The sequence below is a fragment of the Dermacentor andersoni genome, chromosome 1 (genome assembly GCF_023375885.2).
Source record: "Dermacentor andersoni chromosome 1, qqDerAnde1_hic_scaffold, whole genome shotgun sequence".
NCBI classification, from domain to species: Eukaryota; Metazoa; Arthropoda; class Arachnida; order Ixodida; family Ixodidae; genus Dermacentor; species Dermacentor andersoni.
The window spans coordinates 52,433,971-52,456,544 of NC_092814.1; the positions used below are offsets into that span (position 1 = coordinate 52,433,971).

At 46.3% G+C, this 22,574-nt stretch overlaps 1 protein-coding gene and 1 pseudogene across 2 annotated transcripts in view; both read right to left on the reverse strand.

Annotated features, from left to right (window-relative positions):
* The window catches only part of Idua (alpha-L-iduronidase), a 355,977-nt gene that overhangs the window by 163,767 nt on the left and 169,636 nt on the right, over window positions 1-22,574 (reverse strand). The gene's annotated exons all lie outside the window — the stretch shown is intronic.
* Window positions 15,687-15,866, reverse strand: LOC126546372 (U2 spliceosomal RNA; annotated as a pseudogene).

The window sequence follows — 22,574 nt, forward strand, 5'->3', positions numbered from 1 at the left end:
CCAAGGATCGTCCTTATCATAACATAATGACCATCATCATCAACGGGATGAATATGTATGTGCTTAACGAACACGTCTGAAGATTGTCTAGGCTACCGATAGAAAACCGCCGTAAGAACAATATATCTAAAATAGTTGTCTGTTATATAATCATGCATTCCATTATTAGTGGTGACACTACGAAGAAACGCGCCAGTTTCCCTGAAAGATCTTATTGTGACCAGAAGTGCTCGAATACGTTATATGCGTGTTCTCACATTGACATTAAAAATCTAGATCGTTCAGCCAGCTTATATCTGAGGGAAACGGGGGTATATTAGGCGTGCATTGCAGTCACATATACAAATGTGTTGGTTAGTTAAGGTCTAAGTGAGCATTGCTAAACCCTCGTTTTCTACATACACAGAGGCGTTATATGAAATGCTTACAAATTTCCCCATTACCCTGGAAGAACCAAGAGCGGAAGCTGTGTTATATTTGGGGAACGTCAACCGAGCGTTATGAGTAATGTGCACGCAAAATATGAACTGCGTAGTTTAGAAATAGCCTTCGCGGCAAATTACTTACTCTAGTTTTTAAAGGTCCCATAAGCTTATTTTACGAAATTCCTTCTAAGTTTCGCTAATCTCCCGAAGGAACTTAACTCGCCTTAAAATTGACATGTTAAAGCAAGGAGGAATTCTTATGAAGGATGCGTGGGCGGAGAAGAGAGAGAGAAAGAAACGTTTATTATATGAAACAGTGTTCCGAGCGAGACCCTGTATCACCCTACGGTGGGAAGACTCATTAGTCCAGGAACCCTCTGGCTTCGACTGCCCTCTTGGTCCTGGCGACGAGTTTTCATTGGTCTTCCATGTCCCCGAGGGTTAGCTTGGCCTCCCACGTTTCGAATAGGTGGTTTGCTTCTTGTGTTCGTTTTGCGTCCATTTCTGGTTGCATTTCGCTGCCTTGCTGCCACGGGCATTCCAGGAGCAAGTGTGCAAGAGTGTCGGGTACGTTGCAGAGTGGGCAGAGGTAGCCGTAGAGCGTCGGGTAGAGGTAATGCATTATCGTTCCGTGAGTGTACGTGTTACTTTGCAGGCTTCTAAGGATCATGGTTTCTTCTCTGCCGAATTTAGGGTGCGGTGGAGGGTATACTCGACGCTCGATCCTGTAGTGTTGTAATATGGCTGAATAGTTGGTGGGTACGGCCTCCGCCTCTTCTGTCACGGGTCGGAGAGCGCGTGGGGAGAGGGCAGCCCATCTGACGTGCTCTCGGGCAGCGGCGTGGGCTGCTTCGTTCCTCTCTAGTTTCTCGTGTCCGAGTACCCACGTTACGCAGGTGTACGGGGGCGGAGTGTTCTGTCTTTTTAGCATCTTGAGATCGTCTGCCGAGATGCGGCCCCTCGAGAAATTTCCACAGGAGGCCTGAGAATCGGTGAATATAACCGCCGCATCTTGCAAAAAAAAAAAAAAATCTATGAAAGATGGGTTTTGCAAAAAGTTCCTAAATCAAGCCTCCGGAAGTGTTTTGCAGCCAATATCGGTAATATTTTTTTTATTGCCAGGAGAACTGTACGTGACACTGTGTTCATATTCGTTGGAAATGGGGGTGACGCTGGTGCTGATGTGGGGATAAACTTGAACATTATCGGCATCACAAAATTGCAGCAAATATTTACAGAACACCGTTTTCTGCCAAATTTCATCCATTGTACGAGGTTAACAGCATGTTTACGTGGAGTCTTCAGTAAACTAACAAGGCACGTGGTATATACTTTCTTGAGATATGAGGCAGGCAGGCAATGGGCGACGTGTAGGCGAAGATCAAATCTGTGGAATAAATGCGGTATTCGCAGTAAATTTGGGTAATCAAACGCTCCGGATCGTTACCAGTGTGTTCTCGATGGCGCAGAATTTGGCCCACTTTCCTAAAACCGCCGTATATACCTGCCACTAACATGAAATCTTAAAAAAAAAACATAAATTCTGAGAACCCAATCACTCAACTGCATGCGCAGTTAGTTTTCTGTGTATGAAATACAGCCTTTGTCAATATCATTTCTTCGCGAACTGTTTGCAAGCGTTACACCGCCCTTATCCGCTATGCCTCAAAGCATCCCTAAAGAACGCTATGTCACATTAAATTTGCATTTGGCGAATTTGGGTTCCATCTTAAGTTTTATGCACGGCGAAGCATTTCTCGTTTAATTGTGTGTTTTGCAAGTAATAACTGAATAATCTTATCTCCCTATTTTAACGCATTATAAGAGGTTCGTAGCAGGTTTCCGCTTGTCGGACGAGTCAGCCTGTTTAAACTTCGTGAAAATAGGGAGCAGGAATATTGGTTGATGCGTAACCACTGTTCAGAGTGTGTGGATTAATTTAATTGCGGCGTTTTCAGTAAATTGCATATGCAGCGTTCCTGAGACATGCAAGGGTGTTTAGAGAACGGCGTATATTTACAGCAAACGGAGATAATGTTTGATATAAAATGGTGCGAGGTGAGGCAGTACGGCTCACTTTCTTGAGATGCTAAAGGCGTGTTGTTCATGTAGGGCCGTTGCTATTCATTTGTTAATTCAGTGTTAGAACGCGTTGTTAGCTCGAAACGTTTCATACGGGTGAACCAGATGTCAGTAACGCTTTAAAATTTTGTGTTTAATTACATGCTGCTAGCATATGTAATGCAAACGGTCGAAACAAACAGCTTCGCTGCTAGTTGGGCTGTACCTCTACGAAGACATGCAAGTGTGCTGTCGATTATCTTTTTTTTTTCTAGAGCCACAGCGATTTTTTTTTACGAAATATCCGTATAAGCCTGAAGAAACCTGATGTGACCTTCGGTGGATAGGCTCATGTACCTCGTTCAGCCTTTCTAGCGCACTCTTTTTTTTTTCAGATGAGACATTAAATCGTACGACTGTGAGTGAAGCCGTAAATAAATCGTGTATCGTCACGGAAATCGAGTAAAAGACATACATATTGGGGACTATGTACAATCTACTGGTACGTAAAGGAGACGTCCGGAGGTTTTCACAGTACGAAGCAACATCATTGTAACATTGGCATCAAAGTTTTAAGTGCCTATTTGACGTCAGATTGTATAAGTCTATGCGTCACAAGGATACCTGCAGCTTTCTCCAAACGACATCTGTTAAGAACACTTCATGCAATATTTGCGTCGTCTGTTGCTGGCGTCATCATCTTGTCTACAAACATCACCAATTCTTTGTAAAAAGTAAGAAGTAGCCAGAAACCTCTGTACTTGTCCTCAGCGTGGATCGGATCTCGGTGGGTGACGTTTAATCCGTCAAGCTGCCGTCGTGTTATCATTGTCGTGCCTTAGAATACTTTATTCACGTCCCGATATCTATCTATCTATCTATCTATCTATCTATCTATCTATCTATCTATCTATCTATCTATCTATCTATCTATCTATCTATCTATCTATCTATCTATCTATCTATCTACGTCCGTGCTTGTATCTAACCGCTTTTCGTTTTATCAATGTCGTAACATCGTCATCAGGTCAGAAAGGTCATCCTATTTTCGTAGAGCCGTGGCCAAGATACCGCCTTCGTCGTTCCTTCGACGTCTTTTCTGCTTCGTCATTACGTATTCATCATATTCTGGCTATTGAAACGTGATTATGCGCCTTTGTAATGTCATCGTCCTGATTGCATCGTCATCTACAATCGTCATCACGCATTCGTTGTCACACTGTCGCCGTGATACCATCGTAATTTGAGCTTAGCCATCCGATTCTCTTCATATCATTGTCGTCATGCATTGGTCACACAGTCGTCGACATGTCATTGTCCCCATGCCATGCTCGCCCGGCTGTCGTCATTATAACCATAGTCATAATTTCAGAATCGTCATCCCATTGTCTTCATACCGTCATCGTCTACTGTCTTCGTCGTTCTATAGACGTCACTCCATTATCGTCATGGGGTCGTCGTCATGGGGTCGTCGTAATGTCGTCGTGGTCATGGCCGACCCTTTGTCATGGCCAACTTTGAGCGAGTGTTATTGCAAAGTGGGGCCGACAGCTGATATAGTGTATGTCCCATACAGCGGAAAGAATGCAAACGCCAGAGTGACAAACCACTACAGATTCTGACAAGATCCCAGCAGATCCCACCTCTCGGTGCCTGTCGACGATTATTTTTATTAACATTCAAGCAATGTAGCTAACCACCGCATTGCTCAAGACACCTTTATTTAGAATCTGTACTCGTTGGTCATTCAGAGACTTCTATTCCTTAGGCTATATGCAGCATACACTCTCCACAGTATCGACCAATTTCCTATGACGCTTCTCAACGTCTAGCATTGACATGATGCCATGATGATGACTGCATGACGACGACGCAGTGACGATGATTGAGTACTGACGATGCTATGAAGATAACCGGATGACGAAGCTGTAATGGGGACGATATGAACTGAATGGACTGAACATACGAGCTGAAAGAGGAAGATGTGGAACGACTACTGCGGCACCCAGACGATGGTATAACAATGAATGCATGAGGACAGTGTGACGTTGACGGCGTGAGGTCTACGACACGATCAGAGTCGGATGGCGAATCTAAAATGACGGCCATGCAACGATCACGATGGTATCACGACTACGAAGCAATACGAAGTTGTCCAAGCTAGCAGACAACTTGGGTCACGGGGTCGGCATAAAAGGCTAGGTAGCTAGATAGATACGCTCAACGTGCCTAAAGTAGCGTCTGTAGTTACATAGCTACAAAGCTTAGTAATATCTGTGGTCCTTTTAGTTTGTACATGAGCAGAAACAGTTTAAGGCGCAAAATAGCAATTACAAAAAAAGTAGATATGGATATGTCTGCGTTAATCCTTATCCGCTTCTAGATCAAAATCAGATGGCTTTAACACCCACAGCCATCCTGAGTTGGGTTCTGCCAAAATATTTTATCGTGTGGAGAGAGAGAGAGAGTAAAACTTTATTCAATGTAAATAAATAAAATAAGGCACGATGGTAGGAGCCCCTATTCCAGGGCCCCACTTGCACGAGCAGCTCGCTGGGCTTGGTCCAGAAGAGCCAACTGGCTCTCCCGACCCTCGTCCGCAAGCCATGCCTCCCACTGCCTATTCCTCATTAGTGGATGTTGGTGTAATATGGGACTGTCTATGTGCGGAGGCCTCCTGGGGCACTCCCATGTGATGTGTTTTAGTGTGGGTGTGTCTGTGCACCACGGGCACTCGTCAGTGAACCTCGTGGGGTGTATTCTGTGTAGGTGGTGCAGGTTGGGGTATGTATTCGTCTGAATACGACGCCAGTCCCTCTCCTGTTCGCTGTTTAAATCGGAGTGAGGATGTCCAAAACGTCTCCGCTCCTGCCTTTGCTGTAGGAGGATGTCACGAGAATCTGGTGGAAGGACGTCGCTAGGCCATGCCGTTGCTCGGACGTTCAAACCTCGAGCAATACGGTCTGCCCTAGCGTTTCCTGCCAGTCGCTCGTGTGCCGCACACCAGACGATAGTGTGGTGCCCCTCTAGTTGAGTGCCTAAAATTTTGATTATTGATTTGGGTGCCGTTCCTTGTAAAAACAGGCGGCAAGCCGCTTGTGAGTCGGATAATATGACAGCCGAATTGGTTTGGCGCTCGGCATCCGGAATGGCCAAGGCGATGGCTGCAGCCTCTGCCACGCATGCCGAGGAGGTTTTGAAGGATGCCGTTGTTATGTTGTTGTTGCATGTAGAGACTATGCTGAAAGTGTCTGAGCTGGCTCGACTGGCATCCGTATAATACACCCCCGGTCCCATGCCGAAACGTTTGTGAAGGGTCTTTGCCCTTGCTCTGCGTCGTCCGGGATGGTACTTGGGGTGCATGTTTTTGGGAATTGGGGCCACCGCGATGTGCGATCGAACATTGCGGTCTATCTGTGCCGTTTCCTCTCCGCAATACTGGGGTCTCAGGGGAAAGCCTAACCTCGCCAATACTTCCCTGCCCTGAGTTGAAGAACAGAGTCTTTCTTTCTGGGCATATAACGTCGCGACTGCGTACTCGTCAAAAGTATTGTGCAGGCCCAGTCCCTCGAATCTCTCTGTGCTAGTGCATTCGGGAAGACCAAGGGCGGCTTTGAAGGCTTTTCTTATTATTGCGTTTGCCTGTTTAATCTCTTGGTTTGTCAAGGCCTGATACGGATGGGCGTATGTGAGTCGGCTAATTACGAATGCGTGAACCAGGCTGATGGTCTCTCCCTCAGTTAGGCCGTCTCTGCTTCTTGCCACTCTCCTTATCATTCTGGCCACGTTTCCTGTGACCGCCTTTAGTTTTTGTTGGGTGTGAGATGTTCCACCATTCTGCTGTATCCACATCCCCAATATTCTGAGTGTCTCCACTTCACGAATTGGCACCCCGTCGAGAGTCAGAGTGAGCGGCACCCAGTCCTTCTTTCTTGCGTACTTCGCACGCACCCGAATGAATTCCGATTTTTCGGGTGCGCATGCCATGTCCGCCGCCCTCGCGTATTCCACGACTGCGTCTATGGCCTTTTGAAGGGTTTCTTGCTTGTCCCCGTAGGACCCCTGGTGAGCCCAGAACGTGATATCGTCGGCATATATCGCACAACCGAGATTCGGGTGTTTATCTAGCTCCAGGGCTAGCTTTCTCATCCCTACATTGAATAGCAGTGGAGAGAGTATAGCTCCCTGAGGGGTACCTCTGTCCGGACAGAGAACAAAACGTGTGGAGAACAAAAGAAGTATTTTTTAGTCAAGAAGCAAAAGGTGCACCGTTGCGAAATTCCCATAGTTATCAATACACCATACAACTTCGTTAACGAACAGCACGAAACTGACAACGGAAAGAGAATTTACTCAACTCAAACGCTGAATCACCACTTAATGTTTTATTACACTGACCAGGTTATATACATATGCAAAATCACGTAGTACGTGCTAGCTGCACGCCATAAAAGTAAAAGACAAAGCATTTTACGAAAATCTCACACTCCACAGATCATATTTGTACAAAAACAATTAGGTAGCCTGAATGTGAACATTCGAGAGGTAATTCCGTCAACCGAATCACATCAGAATATTAAGATAGATTTTGATGACATTTTCCCCCCAAACTCTAAGTTTCAATCTGCCACTTTTTTAAATAATCTGTTGCAAGATTACCTAGCACACGTGCAAACAAATAACATAATAGCTACAGACGCTTCAGTGAACAACGAAAAGGCGGGCATAGGCATCTTCTCGCTTCCGCTTGGCTGGTCATTCTCCTTGAGACTGCCAGACTTCACACCTGTTTTTGAAGCCGAGCTTTTAGCAATTCTTTTAGCGCTTCGGAAACTCCCGTCGAACTCAATAAGTGCGGTTATTATAACAGGCTCCCTTTCGGTCTGTACTTCGCTTACGGCTTCACCCAATTCGCCACCACTAAAGACGTTTCTAACATTAGTTCCTCCACAGTTGAATTCTCTAAAACTATTATGGGTACCTGGACATTGTGGCTTACATTCAAATGAAATGGCAGACGCATTAGCGCGAGCATCCCTGAGTGGACCTATAATGCCAGTTCTTCCTTTGGTGGCTCACATAACAGCAATCAGATATAGAAAATATTCAATTCATAGGGATGTCAGTGAATCAATAATAACATGGACAGAATATCAGCACCTCAGATTTCCATGGAAAATCCAGTGGTGTCCATCAAGACAATCAGAAGTAGCGATCACGAGATTACGCTGCCGTGTCCCTCCATTAAACCTATATTTACACAGGACTGGTCTGACGCTATCGCCTCTGTGTCCATACTGCCAAGAAACAGAATCACTAGATCATTATTTTTTGGTATGTCGACGATACAAATTGTTAAGAAAAAGACATCTAGAACTTCCGCTCGCAAAATTAGGGTTAATGTTATCACCAGAAACCATACTATCTTTCGGTGCGTCAGTTATAGGGGTCAGCCACAGGGACGTATTTGATGCCGTTTGCAGTTACATACAGTCAACAAAACGAATAGCTTTTTAACTTTCGCCGTGTAATTTGTCCGTTTTTGTATGTTTCTTTATCTCTCTTTCGTTATAAATATGTCTTTTTCCGCATCGAATAAGTAGCACTTCAAAAGAATAGGTGAACCTTTCAGCACTCAATTCTTGGCCAATCCCCCAGTGTGGGTATGAGCCATAACATGAGGCCATCATCATCATCATCATCATCATCATCATCATCAAATTTGTCGTTGTCTTCAATTCTTCAGAGCTGATCACGCTGTGTTCCAGGATGAGAAAGAAGTGCTCCTGCGTATCCTCGTGCCGGTGATGCACGTTCATTGAATCGCCATTTTCAAGCAGCAGCAACCATTCCAGTCCGACGTGAAAGTCCTTCTGATTGCCTTGGATCGCACGTGGTCAAGTAGAAACCAGCACCGCGACGGCCAGAGGATCCACAGCGCCTGACCATCGACCACTGGGAAGACGGGTGCGTGTCGGTGAAACAATTGCACAGATGCACGAGGAACCAGAACATTCGATGCGTCTTTGAGACAATCCCAAAGAAGCTGGCACTTCTGCGCAAGGATCTACAGTGCAACTACCTTTTGCAGAGCGACTGTGGACGACCTCGGCGTTGTTGGCAGCGTAGGCACTCCCCGCCAGCGTATCGCCGACGAGCCGAGACAGTGCAACAAGCTACAGTAATACGATTGGTCGCATTCGTCGATGCCATTGCCAGTGACGGCGAGCAGCAGCTTCAGCTGTGCACGCTTCTTCTCAAGTCGACTCAGTGGCACCTCCCGCAGCAACAAGCACGGCGACCAGCGTCAGCGTATCGCCGGCGTACTCAAGGACGCACTATTATGCTTCAGACTACTGAGTTTTCGACCCATCGAGTCCAGAGCCCAAGCGCTGGGGCCCTTACAAAACACTGTCTGCAAGGCTTCGCCCGCAGTGACTTCCACCAACCAGCAGCTTGTGGTGAGCTCCACAGCGCCCGCATGCGGAAAAGGCATCACTGGTTGTCGTTCGCTTCCCTTGACGCACGGTCGCTTTCCGATGGGCTCGAACGCCGCAGGATTCGTGGCTTAGAGGCTGGACAAGTGAGCAATGGCGGCGTTGTTGCAGCCCTTTCAACGGTTGCTGTTGTGAATCAGGAGATTCGCGATCTGGGTGCACGTATGCTGCAGAGTCTAGACCTCATGCTCCTTTACCAGCGGCTCCAACGAAGCTGCCTTCGCCTTCACAGCTTCCACGCAACCAGCCACGGAAGCTCGTGCAAGTTCCTGGCCGCACTTGTAGTCGTGCTGCCGCTCATTCTGCGAAGCATCGAGCTTTTTCTTGGCAGGATGGCAGGGTACAGGGTGCAGGATGAAAGCTTGAATGTACTAACACATCCGTATGCAGCAGACGTCAACCTGAATCAACGAGAAATATTTAACGCAGCAACACAGCCATATGAAGCAGACGTCAGCCAGGATGAACACGACAGGTTCAATGCACTGACGCAACCCTTCAAAGACGAAGCGGTGGAGTATGCGGAAGAAAAAAAACTGCATGTATGCTCCCACGCGACCGGAGCAAAGACACCGGTACCTCCTGTCGGGTGCGTCCGAGCTCAGCTTAGTCCTATGGGAGGACTCCCAGCAGTGTTACAACGATAGCGGTGACGGTGACGACGACGACTTCTGCGTGCCGACAAAGAGGGATTTCCCTCCCCAGAAAGTTCACGCCTTGCTGAAGTACTGGAGAGAGAAGCGATCAGTGGCGGAAGAGAACAACAAAAGCCACAAGACACCACCACTATCGCCAAAAAATTCAATAGACGAGACTCCACCACCACCTTCGCCAGGCTATGTTCCAGAAACCGACGCTCAAGACGATGCTCGTAACGCGAACACGGTCACAGCCCGGCACTCACCATCGTTTTTCGATATGACCGTTGCGAATGTCTACGAAGACTGCATGAAACCTGGCGGTGGCATTGGCACTCCCGTCGTCAGAAGTGTCGGAAATACGTCTAGCAAGTTGCTTAGGAGGAGGATGACTCTCAAGAAGCCAACTTGCGACAGGGTCCCAGAACTGAGTGCTCCAGGGGCAGAATGGATGCAGCGGCAGCAGCTGGAAGCCTCCTTGCAGTCGAAGGCATCCAAGAAACTAACTTACATAGAAAAAGCCGACGAAGTCAAAGGTCCGAGCTCGAGTTCTACAGATACCTCCCTCATTGAGCGCATGGTGAGTGAGGCTAAACAAGCCAACCAGCACTCAAGCATCGTAACCATTTACAGCCCTCCAAAAGTACGTGTGGAGCAGCAAGAAAGTGTGGATGGTAATAAAAGAGGAGTGACTGCTGAAGACTGTGACGGGCGCCTACTTCCTACAAGCGATATTGCAGACCTTGATACAACTGCTACTGATAAGGAAGATAATAGTGTTCAAGATGGAAAGGAGGCCACTGAATCGTGCACAAGCAGTGAAATGCCGTCAGACACTAGCATATGTCATCCGGCGCGGGAATATCTTAGAAACAAGCTTGGAGTCGCAAGGAAGACAACCCAGAAAAACAAGGGCCTGCAGTCATCCAATCGTCGTCTCCAAATGTAGTAGGGCCAAATCTGGCTGATAATCTTTGCACGCACTCTGCATGTATATATTCCGTGCTTCGTTGACATCATAGTCGGTCCTGCCATGGTGATCTGCAAACTAGGCTTATGAACAGGAACTGAATACTCTGCATCCAACAGCAGCGGGTGGATCCTGCTTCTCAAGCCGGCGGTGTCGGCGCGCAACTGGCATCCACTGCAATTTTGCATGGCACATGGTTTACTGCTGCGGAGGATCGTGGGGCTACCGCGACGGCCAACTGATGGACGAGACGACGCAAAATGAGCTTGGAACGCTGCGCGGGCCTTGATGACGCCGTGAGATGTGCGAGCGGTCGGATACATCGTAGACATTTTATCGATTTAATAGTATTAGCCCACAGGGACTATTGATACGTTTGTGAACTCGACGCATTCAATAATCGCTTTTGTTTTGTATTGCCCTTATTCGATGCTATAAAACAACTTCGACTTGACGCGCAGGTCTCGGGGATATCTTTTTACGCTGCCTGCGTAAATCGCAGAAAGCATGACACGGTAACCTGTCGTTGATATCATCGTCATCCGCCATAGGATCCACTGCCGCTCTATAACTTCTGCGCACTGAGGAACATGTTTTCATTCCCTCTAAGAACATCTTCATGCCAACTACTACCCAACTATTATGCAGTGCAGACCGACTTTTAAAGATGTGTCATGGGTTTTTACTTTTCAAAACTTCGATCTCATTATAAGGCACGCCGTAGCGGGGAACTCCGAATTAATTTCGCCCTCCTGGCAATCTTTAATGTGCGACGAAATCTAAGTACACGGGTGTTTTTGCATTTTTCCCCCATCGAAACGCGTGTTCTCACGGATAAGTTGGAATTTTAGCTAGGCGAAGGGTATCTTGTAGCGGTTAGATGAATGCTGTAGATTATTATTTTAGAGAAGAGATAAAGCCCTATACGGTACCATGTACTTTAGGTCACACTGCTGACCCTATTTCTCAATAGATGTAGACAGAAAAATGAGAAAGAAAGTTAGTTGCAGAAAGGCAGAGAGGTCGCTCAGTAGATGCAGCTATTAAAATAAATATATTGTATCAAGATTTTCACTATTTGTTGTTTTTTTTTGTTGAAGTATGTAGCTAACCTTATATCATTATGCTCGCTTTTTTAAATTTTTTACTGTTTGTTTGCTTAGCTTTATGCATTCTTAAATAGTAAATGTTTTGTGAAAGAATAATGCTTCAATAAACTACAATAATTATACTGCAGTAGATTTCCTAGTTCGCTTACTAAATACTGAAAAAAAAAATATTCTTTGCATTTTCGCTTGCTTAGATGATGGGAAAAATGTTGAACAAAATTGATCTCCCGAGACATTTGTTTTTAAAGAGAAAAACATGTCTATTACACAACTAATATGGAAGAAGTACGAATTTATGGACTCATTCAATAATCATCAGCAGGGCACTCGTAGAGAAAAACAATTTTTTTCTTTTTCTAGTTTGTTTACTTGTCTTTGGGGCCTCTTTTGTGTACTGCTGTGTAGCCCTTTCGATAGGATAAAGTCAATGCTGGTCAATGCTATGTAACTCTTCCACTGACTAGCGTCCTGGTGATATTCTGAATGACTTCAGGACATTGCATCGGACAATGCTGTCATCATTAAATGTGACAGCGACATCCAGTGTAGCTGTTTTCAATATCTCAACTGCAAGCGACACCTTAGCGCATTCTGATGTTTTCTAACAGCTGAACGTTCCCACCGCAGTTTTCGCACATAGTGCATAAAAGCTCAATGTCAAGAAATGCATACCCATGGTCACTAACAGTCAGCCTTTCCCCATCCACTCACGCTGCTAAATGCGCTAGTTTTGATAACGACGTGCGCCTTGCGTTGGGCCCCGCTGCCCGGCGTTTTTAGACAAGAACAACATTTCTTACCATGACGGGCCAACGCATACCGATTTCCGTAGAGGTGGACGCTCCTACAAAACTCACTTTTGTTTGGTCATCTCCTCAGGTTTCAAAATGTAGGCGCCGAAGAGGAAACAAATCACTGTGTGGAAACATATGACACCGAGCTAATCCACAAGTAAACAATGTGCTCCAGACATAATACTATAGCCAAAGTTTGGGATTCGACTTGGCTCTTGGAAAAGCTACTTGTTGTTGTTGTAGATTTTGCAAAACTAAATCTACAAAAACAGCATTATTTCAGTAAAAAGAATACAGTATAACACAGTTTGAAAATAAACCTATAACGGTTCGACTGTTTGTTCTTTATACAAATGTATCTGTTTCAGTTAACGAAAAGCTTCGAACAAAAAAGTTTAAATATTATGGCACACGGGGTCTCAGACAGGAACAAACAAAATCTTGCCTATGCCACGGGCAACAAACCGTCGACATAAATAAACCAAGGTGTCAAGTTATGAAGGCAGTTTCCGGAGTTCGGCACGGGAGTATATTAGGTCATGTATTGTTTATTTTACATATATATGATTTGGTATACGTAATAATTGCAGCGCAAACCTTACTACACATGCCCATAACACCAGCATTTTTATTACTGGTAATAACCTACATAACTTTTATTACATATATAAAGGCAATTGTAAAGTACAAGAATTAGGAGTATGATTGTTACTTAATGTCATAAAAATTAATTACATCAAAACAAATGCAATTATTTTGAGACAGACAAACAAGGAAATCCTTTCACATGTAAATATTGTTTTAAACTGTCGTAGCATTAAACTTGTTTATCATTTTAAGCACCTAAGAGCGGCCTTTTCTGCAAATATGTCCTAGGATAGTCATATAAGTCTGATCCAAAACATTGTTCGCAAAACATGAATAGTTGGTCGCATCAAATATCTTCTCTCGGCGCCGGTGAAACTACTGATTCACAATTCCTTATGTTACTCTCACTTGCTCTGTACTGACCTGGAATATCACGACGTTTTCTAAGCTGAAAGAAATACGTGTAATGTCAGAACAGTTCATTCTGTATGCTTTTAATACCTCTTTTAGCACGCCAACTGCTGATCCATTTATCAGTGCTTCGTGTCATTAGAATTCACCAGTGATAGCATTATATGCTAAGTATGCGACGGTGCAATTTCTCGGTATTCTTTGCGGCGTTCTTTGCATCTTAGCCCTGCAGCACCTCAGCAGTGTTGGCAACCTGCTACCTTGATTCCTTGCTGACCAGGCTGGAGCGGACGACGGTCTCTCCATCCCAAATCTGGTTGTATTTTGTTGTATTTGGTTGTAAACTCTGTATCTCTTCCGTGCTGCTTCGACGTAGTGCTCCCTCCTACCGTCGTTGTTGGGTGTGACCATCTCTGCACAAGGTGCCAGACCGGGCACCTGTGCAGAGATGGTTCAGCGTGAGATGGTCCAACAGTGACCAGCATCTTGGAAGTGTGGATTCTGCTTCTCAAGACAGCGGGGTCGGAGTGCAAGGCGCAGCCACGGTATTTTTTGTCTGTCGCGTGATGTTCTGCTGCGAAGACTCGCGGAGCGTCCGAGACAGCCTGCGGTTAGACCAGTCGACGCCAGTGGTGACATCACACGTTGCGCATTCCTTCATGACGCCGTCTTATGCGCAAGGAGTCATGTTTGATCCTAAACTGTTCCTCTCTTTAATAGGACTGACCTACACCTTACATTCATATGTAAGTACAGTCGTCGCATAGCATCTTCACAATAGTCATTCATAGCGCTTATTTGACACTCTAAAAGAGACCGGATTGGACGCGCGAATCTCCGAGATACATTTTTAGGCTTTCCGCGTAACTCTCAGAAACTACGATGACATTAGCTTATCGCTGACGTCATCATGGTTGTCAGCTATGATAGCCACCGCCACTCGATCACTTGCGTGCCATAATGTATAGAGAATAACAAAATATCAATAAAAAAAGTAACGCACGTGGAATAGGTGTACGGTTAGAAAACATTGGAGGAGCGCCTAGGGTACCAATAGAAAATCGCCGTCGTTATAATGTGGATTTGCCATTATACATGTTAGATGGGAGGGCGCAAAGAAGAAAGCTGTTCGCTGGCAGCTTGACGAGCCCACAACTCCTCGTCTGTTTATTTTGGCAAGCACACCAACACATCAAAAGCACGCAAACGAAACAAAGCAGCAGCCACTGCTGCTGCTGCTACTGAGTTGAATATAAATACAGGGTAATGATCGAATAGAAAAAGATTCTAATGACAATACAAACAACGGAATAACATGAATTCACTGCGAAAGGAAGTATCCAGAATCCAGCATTCTACATAAGGTGGAGATTCTGGTAAGAACAAGAAATAAATCAAAGCCATCTAATTTGTAGGCGTTCAAAAGACAGGGTAACGCGTAGGATAAACGCTGTTGTCCGGTAGTAATACGAGGAGTATTCACTAAATAACGTTCTGCATATCTAGTTGGGTAGTATGGTAATTTGTTTTGCAAATTTGCAAGAAGTTGTAAAATATTGAGGTTCTGTCATATTTCTTTTTTGAACTTCAGGCTCAGTCGGCACTTATATGAGTTGTGTATACTAATTCTTCTGGAATTGTGAGAAAGTTGAGCTGTAGGGGATGGGTACGGTGCATTATAAACATGACGAATGTATTTCTTCTGCAAAAGATGAATGCGTTGCAGGCTAGAGGGCGCTGAGGTTCCCCATACGAGTTGACAGTAGTTGAGCTGAGAAAGTGGCACAGTATCTGGAATAGTCGTCTGATTAAGTGACGAGAAAATATAATTCAGTTAAGTTCTGTGGTCTTATGCGTCAAAACTAAGATCTGTTCATGAGACACGCCGTAGTTGGAGGTTCCGGATTCATTTGGCCAGCTGGGCTTTTTCACCGCACGCCTAAATCTAAGTACACGAGTGTCTTCTTCATTTTTCTTTTTTTCTTGCGCTTCGCCCCCTCAGATCGAACTACGGCCGCCGCGGCCGGGAACGAACCCACGGCCTAAAGCTTACCAGTGCAACACCATTAAACTAACGCGGTGGGTGGCAAAACAAAACAGAGATACGGCAATTCTTACAGCGAAGCTCTACATGGCTAGGTTCAGGAAATATTGAGTGCGTCTATCGAGCCGTGCAGATCGAGAATTTCTCTCCATACGTCGACAGATCGCGAAGATAGTGTATTACCGGGCCGAACCTCGGCGGAGGTGAAGCAGGCTTTAAGCATTCCGCCAACTTGCAAACATAAGTATCATATGTTATGTCCGAATACAACCTCTATCAGATATTAAGCTGATAGGAACAGATACTACACTTTGACGCGCGTCGGCTATGTCTGCGTTGGTTTTCGAGTGACCTCACAACCACTACTGCACCGCCGGACGTCGACCAACGCACGATCGCCTAGACTACGGAGGAGAAGTGTGTGCCCTCGGAGAGCGGTGAGGTGCGTGTCTGTCCTAGGTGCCGGGATTCGTTAGCGAAAGGCGTCGTGCGGCGTTTTGCAAGAATACATGGGTATGTATATCCCCCCCCCCTCCCCCGATGCCTCATCGTCTTCCGAGGCTCACCATCGTAGAGGAGCGACTAGTCGCACCTCGCCTTCCATTTGTGTGCACACCGCGTTTGAAGGCCGGCAATGGACAGTTCGCCATTAAAAGGCCCACAAACACAGCTTCCCTGGTCATCCACCTTCACACAGTATAATGTTCAGCGCTGTATTATCAGTGAATTATACACAGTATAATACCTCAGAGGCTGAGGTGTTTTCTGCTGATGTTCTCACGCACCGTCTAAACAATAGAATGGCGGCGAAGCGGAAGAATCACTGTACAGCCATTTTCACTGACCCTACAAACGCTACAAGTGTGCCGGTGACCGGCTTTGTTCTATGCGAAATTGCGCAGAGAAATAAATATCCATATTCCAACAAATATTAAAGTTCTTTGTCTGTCTGTCTGTCCCTCTTCAAGAGAATAATTATTTCAAATCGACGCTTTATTTTTCTACCTCATCGCGATTAGGCATGTCGACGCCGTCTGCCTCCCGAGTAGGGGCTGCTCGTTTCGAACCAGTTCCCCCACGCTGCAGCCCGATTGGCATCGCCTCTTATTGCCTAATATCACTTATTTCCGCTTCCCTCGAGCAATGAAGAGCTTACAGACGCTTGGCGCGTGAAAAGTTTCCTACAGCAGCAATGGCGCCTAACGTCACAAAACTCCACAATGAGTTACGAGGGAACCCGTAGTGGTGAGGGCCGTAGGCTTTTAAATGCGCAAGCATTTCTATAGCTACCCAGCGAGAAATTTGTCCGTCACGTAAGACAATGAATGGCTCATACCCCCGTAATAAAGCAAAATATCCAATCGCTCATACCCCCTCAAGGCAGAGGCTACAAGTTCTCAGCAAACTGAAGCGAACAGTGCATACATTCATTGATATCCCGCATAAAACACACAGAACACCGTACGTTTCAACAAAGAACAAGTTTAAAGCAAGCATCCGAACCATCTATAAATCATTACATACCTCCCTCAGAAAATGTACTGCAGTTTTCACAATAGCTTCGACAAATTAACCTTAGTTCACCTTAATTAACACCAAAGGTCATGGCTTCGACTTCCACCAAAGGTACCAGCTTGGACTGCGGTATTGAACTCTATCTTAAACCTGTGTTATCAAGTTCGCTATGGAAAACGATAAGCGAACGATCGATTAAAGTTGTTAAGGGGTTATACTGGTCGGATCAAGTGCTATAACATGACTAATGCACCGGGCTCCGTGTAAAATGCGCAAGTGGCACAACGTTTACGTATACTTAGACAACAAAAGAAAATTTTAATTATGAATAAATTTCAGTTTCACGTGCCAAAACCACGATCTGATTATAAGGCACGTCGTAGTGGGGGACTTCCGAACTTTCCATCACATGCGTTTCTTTAACGCGCACCTAAATCTAAGTACACGGGTGTTTTCGTGTTTAGCCCCCTCGAAATGTGGCCGCCGGGGCCTGGATTCCAACTCACGACGGCGTGCTTAGCAGCACAACATCATAGTCACTAAGCAACCACGGCCGGTCTAACACAAAAATTCCTGCGTGAATTTTCGTTTATTTCTTCGCAGCCGAGCACGAGACGTGGAACGATGAGAAAGAAGTGGACCCGCGCGTCCGCGTGCAGTTGATGCTCGTTCATCGAATCCCCGTTTTCCAGAAGTAGCTTAAGCTCCTGTCCAACAAGAAGGTCATCCTGATTCACTGGAGTCGCACGCGATCAATAGCGACAGAACGCAGCATCGCGACGAACAGAGGATCCGCAGCGCCTGAACATCGCCGAATGTCAAGACGTATCTGCGTTGCCGGAGTCGCTGCACAAATACAGGAGAAACGGAACGTTCAACGCCTCTTCGTGACAAGCCGCGAGACACCGCAGCTTTGGCGCTTGGTCCTGCTATGCATCTACCTATCCCGAGCCAACGAGCACTACTTCGGCGTTCTCGGAAGCGAAAACGATCTCCGTCAGCGCATCGTTATCGTGCTGGCGCAGCGCAACTTCCAGTGGGAATCCTGTTTACGTCTTTCGTCAAAGTCATTGCCATTGACGGCGACGAGTAGCTGCATCGGTCAATTCTGCTCCCGAAGTCGTCTGAGTCGCTTTTTCTCCGGCAACAAAAGCAACGTCCGTCAGCGCGTCACCAACGCTCTGACGCAGGCCATCTAGCTACAGGAATCCTGTTCGCTTCGTTCTCCGAGGCCGCCTCGAGTGACGGCAACCACCACCGCCAGCAGCTGTGGATTCTGCTTCTCACGACGCCTGAGCTTGGCCTTCCTCGGCAGCAACAACGATCTGCGTCTGCGCATCACCAACGTGCTGCCACACAGACAAGCATGCTTGACACTCCGAAGCTATCGGAACGCACCAAGCCATGGGGCCAAGCGCTGCTGCGGCCCATACAAGGGGCCGTGTGCACGGCGTGGGCCGCAGCTAGATACATCCACCCGCTGCTTGTTCTGAGCTTCTCGGCGCCCAGATGCCAAAATGACGTGACTGGTTGCCGTTGGCCACCCCCGACGCACGTTCGCCTCTCGTTGAGCACGAATACTCCAGCATTCACAGAACTGCTTTATAGCTCACCTCCGCCTACGTCAAGACCACCTGTAAGCTCTTTGCACAGCAAGCCGCACGACCGGAATCTATCCTGCGGCGCTCCTGAACATTTTGCCTTTCCTGCTGCTGCCACCGACGTCTCTCGCCTTTTTGACAACAGTTGCGTGGATGTCGCGCAAGTCCATGCCGCAGCAGTTGCGCGTCTCCAGGATGACGTCGTAGAGGCTGCGAAAATGCAGCATGGCGACAATGCTCAGGCCCTCACAGCGGTAGCACTTCTGGCGCTTGAGACAGACGAGCTGAGCGAATATCTGCTGCTGTCACTGGGTCTCGACCTGTTACACCCTCGGCTTCAACGGAACTATCCCTGCGTCCCCCGCCTACACGAAGCCAGCCACAGATGCATCTGCAAGAACGCCGTGGCCGCAATGGAGCTTTCGCCGCCGCTCATTAGGCAGAGCCTCGAGCTTTTTCTTGGCAAAATGGAAGAATACACGAAGGAAGAATACGATCAGAGGTTGAATGCACTAACACAGCTGTGTGCAGCAGACGTCGACCAGGATGAGCACGACAGGCTGAACGCCGTCACGCAGTCTTTCAACGACGAAGCTGACGAAGACAACGTGATGGAAGACTTCGTGTGTGCTCCCTCGCTACATGAGGAAAGACACCGGCACCTCACGTCGGGTCCGTCAGAGCTCAGCTTCGTGCTGTGGAAAGCGTTCCAGCCGTGTTACAACAACGATGCCGGTGACGGGTGCAGCGAGGAGTTGTGCGCGCCTACCCAGATGGACAGTTCTCCACCCCCGAAAGCGCAATACTTGCTGAAGTACAGTGGACAGAGAGGGGTTCTATGGCGGAAGAGGGCAAGATCGACGAGGAGACATCACCACTATCGCCAAAAACTCCAACCGAGGAGACTCCGCCACCTTCCCCTGGCTTTGTTTCAGAGAGCGATCCTGAAGACGATGATGGCGACACGATCACAGTCACAGCCCGGCACTCGCCTTCACGTCTCGGTACGACCGGTGTGGGTGTCTACGAAGACTATATAACACCTGGCGAGGCTATTCGTTCGTTCATCTTCGAAAGTGTCGGAAAGAGGTCGGAACCCAAATGAAATAGATCAGCTAACACACTGCTATATAACATGTGCTCACGCAGTGCAACTAGTTATGGAATCCCTGTTCGTGGTGTTCGTCGAGGCCCCTACCAGTAGCGCCAATCAGCAGCGTAGATGTGGATTCTGCTTCTCAATACGGCAGGCTTGGAGTGGGACGTACATATATTGCATTCTTGTGCGTGACGTGGGTTCCTGCTGCGGAGGCAAGTGGAGCGATCTGGACAACTGTGGGTAGATGAGTCGACGCAAGGTGCGCCTAGGACGTTGCACATGCCTTCATGACGGCGTGAAGTGTGCGAGCAGTCTGGTTGATCATAACGATTTTGTCTCTTTAAAAGCATTATTGCACACACACCATTATAACTATTAATGCACAATTTCCACGTTGCATCTTTTAGATAATCTTCATATGTTCTATCAGGCACAATAAAAGAAATTGAATTCGAAGTGAAGCCGTCCGAGACATTTATTTTTTTAGCTGTAGCCGTAAGTCGCAGTAAACACTACATATTAGCTTATCGTGGAAAGGATCACTGCTGTCCGTCATGCGCACCATCGCAGGTCCATCACTTGCGTACAAGAGCATATTTTCGAGCCATTTATCAATATGTCTATATCAATTTAAATCAATAAATGTTCAGAACAAAGTGACACAGAGGAAGAGCAGTTGTACAGTTAGGAAACACGCGTGAGCAGCGTCCACGGCTGCAACAGAGAAGCGCCGTATGGCAAAGTATATAAAAGGCGTTCCTTTATCGCCGCAGTAAAAAAGAAACGCACGGATCTTTAATGGCAGAGACAAAATTTTGTAAAGTATGCGAAAACGTCTGAACGAGACAGGGTTAATCTGTTTCGGATGTGCTCGTGTAGTTTATTGCTCCGCTGTTGTCTATAGGCTTCATATTATGCTTCCCACAGGCTGTATCATACCGGCTTTACGCAACATCTATGAAAGCACCCATCGTCTTCAGTAGTCTGCATATAACTGCGAAAAAAGAAGTTAGACATTCTGGCCATCTGAATAGAGCATGGTATATCAGAGACGATGATGTAAAAAAGTGTTGCGCCCGCAGCTTTATCGTGCCACACGGAGCCCACTCGGAGTGAACGACTGTCAGAAGCTATGCATCAACAGTCCTGCTCATTTATCGCATCTAGCATGCCACCAACTACGATAGAAATTATACATTGCATGCACATGATTCCGAATGCATCGTCTTATATGGCCCTTTGAACCAAGTGCCACCGCTGAAAAAAATTAAGCTCTCAGGTTTATCTCTCTGCCAGCGGAAATGGCCGTACCACCAATATGAAACGCGGAAATGCCATGTGTATTTTCTTTCTTTAGTTCGAACAGACGTTTTGGAAATCGCGAGGAGCGTGTAGAGCAACTGGGCTTGTTCAAGTCTATTAGCAGAACGGGCGGATGCTATGAGTACGTTGCATTGTGGGGCACGTTGCCCGGCTAGTTGGTTTAGATTCACGACAGACACGGAGCAGCGCAATACGACAGGGACCATGAATAAGACACGAACACAACGCGTACACATACACCGAGATACAAGTTAGCGGTGTGTGTGGGTCTTTCTTATTCTTGGTCGTATTCTCGTATTGCGCTGCTCCGCGTCTATCAGCCTTCGTGGAGTTATTTTGAGCACCTGAACAACTCAGAGAAGCGCTTCACTTTTGTATTTACAGATCGATCTTACATAAATTATTGTGCGATGTTCCATATGCTTTTCGTTAAATTGGCGCTATTAAATAAACATTTTGTAGTGCTAGTACAATTACACAGATTTCTATCAGTATTGTCGTCAGAAAGAGAAATTTGCTTCTTGACTCGTAAGTAATATAGATGGGACGCATCAAGTGGTTGCGCAGGGATGTGTATATATGAACACGGGGAGTTTCCGTAAACGTCAGTTGCTAGAGCGCTCCCGCATCTTTATCACTGTACCATACCGTGTTGTTCTGTTGATAGCGCACCCCAGCACAACTAACATCATAAAGTTATAAGATAAAAAGGAAAACGAGAAACCAGGAATAGCCGGATAAAGGGCCACACAATTAGCAACAATCCTGTAATAACATATTACTGAGAGACAGAGCGCATCTACGGACGAAGGCAGAAATTATGAGAAGACAGGAGAGGAGTGCAGCTAGAAAGAAGACTGAAGAAAAATTAGGAGGCTCGGAAGTAAAGGAAGACAACACGTTTTGAAAGATATCAATATGGAGAAAACGACAGTGCATTCTGTGGAGAGGTGAGCGCCTGCTGAAATTGACAGGAACGCGGAAGCTAGTCCCTGGTGTCCTGTTCTGCAAAACCCGCAGTGAAACAGAGGCTAGTAGAGCAGAACACGTAATAATTCTAGGAATTATTTCCCATGGAGATCACACGTCGGTTCGACTACGTCTGCAGCTAAGTGGCGGAAGTGTATACGATGATTACTCAGACTCGAAAAGTTGTTGGTGCATGAGGTCAGGAAACGATCTGTATACATAGACTCATTAACTTTTTCCTACCACGCCGAAATAAAATGCTCTTCGAATTCCTTGGGCCATACCACACTATTCAGGCATAATAATGTAAATGACAAATGAATGTAACTGACATCGTATCCCTTTACAATTGCAATAACAACAGGTTTGCTTTGAATAACAACAGTATGCTACTAAAAGTGTGCAGTAACTATGAATGACACAAAGCCTAATTTGCAACTGTAACATTGTGGAATAACCTGCTTAACGATATAAAATAAAGTGTATCCTCTGTTACATTAAAGAAAAAAAACTAATACCGTTTCTAATAG